Genomic DNA, 1,698 nt, shown 5'->3' on the forward strand with positions numbered 1-1,698 from the left:
ACCAAATCCCTTATTTCCCAGTGCTCATAGGGCCTGTGCTTCCCTGACTGAATTCTGACTGAATCAATTAATTACCACCTCTGACACATCACTTTTTAAGCACAGGTAATGTTTGAGACGCTGACATTTAGAAGACAATAATTATGATGAAAAAAAGTTATCTTACAGAGGTCTGGCCTTGATTCTCAGAACAAAAGTTTGTACGGTAAAAACCTAATACATTATGATTTTGTTTCCAAAAAGTATTGATGAGTAAACCACACAGGGTTAAGCCTGTTATTACATAAACACACTGATATATTGAAAAACCTAGAAAGCTCTTTAACCTGGTATTTTTAAAACTTATTTGTCAGAAAGGCCGGGAAAGCATTACCCAATTCATGCCCATATAGGCATTTCTTATTTTACTAACTCAGTGAATAATGACGTGTTGGTTACCTAGATAAATAAAAGAAGGAATAAAGAGCATCTCTATGCTGCAATTAGCACGGAGTGTGATCATTGCGACCGAAAATGAGTCTGGCTCTCCAACCCCTCGTTATTATGCACTGCTGATCCACACTCGACTGGGCTGCTTCTGAAAAATGTTGGTGTGAATACACCCTTCAATATTTCTTCCACACTGGCTGTAAATATAAACTGGGTATAAATCATCACAAGTAAATACCAGTGAGCACTTTAATCCTTTATAATAAATCAGGGAACAGGAAGCCTATGCCTAATGATGAAGTTTCCGTGTAGGTCAAAGCGGTAGTTTGCTGAGGAGGGAGCACTTTAGAAAACAGGGAGCATTTTGTTAAAGACCCTCCTTTCCACTACAGGATGGAAATATTTTCTAGCATTTCTCTCTCTTCTGGCTGAGCACTGCTGTTGTTTACTTCAGCAAATCAAATACAAAGACTTTTTTCAAATGCATACTGTCTTAAGTATGAGCTGGGTGTTATGTTACATAGAATAGAAAATAATCATACAAATGTTCAGCCCCCAAATAACTTCTATTTCATAGGGTAGATGAGCTATGAACGTAAATAATTTTAACACGAGGTTGAACATTCTCAGGGTGGCAGGTGACATGCATATTAAGTTCTGGAAACGTTGAGAGGAGTCAGAAATTAATTCCAGAGGAAGGGACCGGGGAAACCTTCTCAGAGTTCAGTAGGTGGCATCTGAGCCAGCCCTTGATGCAGAAGTCAGGCTGGGGGATCAGAAAGAGAGTTTAACCAAACCAAGGAAGACAAAGGCGTGTAAGTGAGTTTACAAGACAAAATGCTAAACAGAACTGGATTACAAATAAACAACAGCAAAATTTTGGTATTAGAATGGCTCCATGAATTACATGGATGTGTGTATGTGCATATACTAAATATCGTTTGTTCTTTATCCGAATTTAAATTTAATTGAGGCTTCTTTATTCTGTTTGTTAGCTTGGCAACTCCACTTGAGGGGAAAAATCACATGAGATACCTTGGGGAACGAGAGTGGTTCAATTGCAATTATAGTTGGAATTGTTCCCCCACCAAAAATTATATATGTATATGTTAAAAATCTAGCCCCTGGTTCCCTAGAATGTGGCCATATTTGGAAATAGTGTTTGTACATCAGTAATCAAATCAAACTGAGGTGATGTAGACTTCAATCCAATACGACTGAGGCTCTCACATAAAAGAGAAATTTGGGCACAGAGACAGACAGACACAG

This window comes from Nycticebus coucang, chromosome 20 (assembly GCF_027406575.1).
Source record: "Nycticebus coucang isolate mNycCou1 chromosome 20, mNycCou1.pri, whole genome shotgun sequence".
Taxonomy (NCBI): Eukaryota; Metazoa; Chordata; class Mammalia; order Primates; family Lorisidae; genus Nycticebus; species Nycticebus coucang.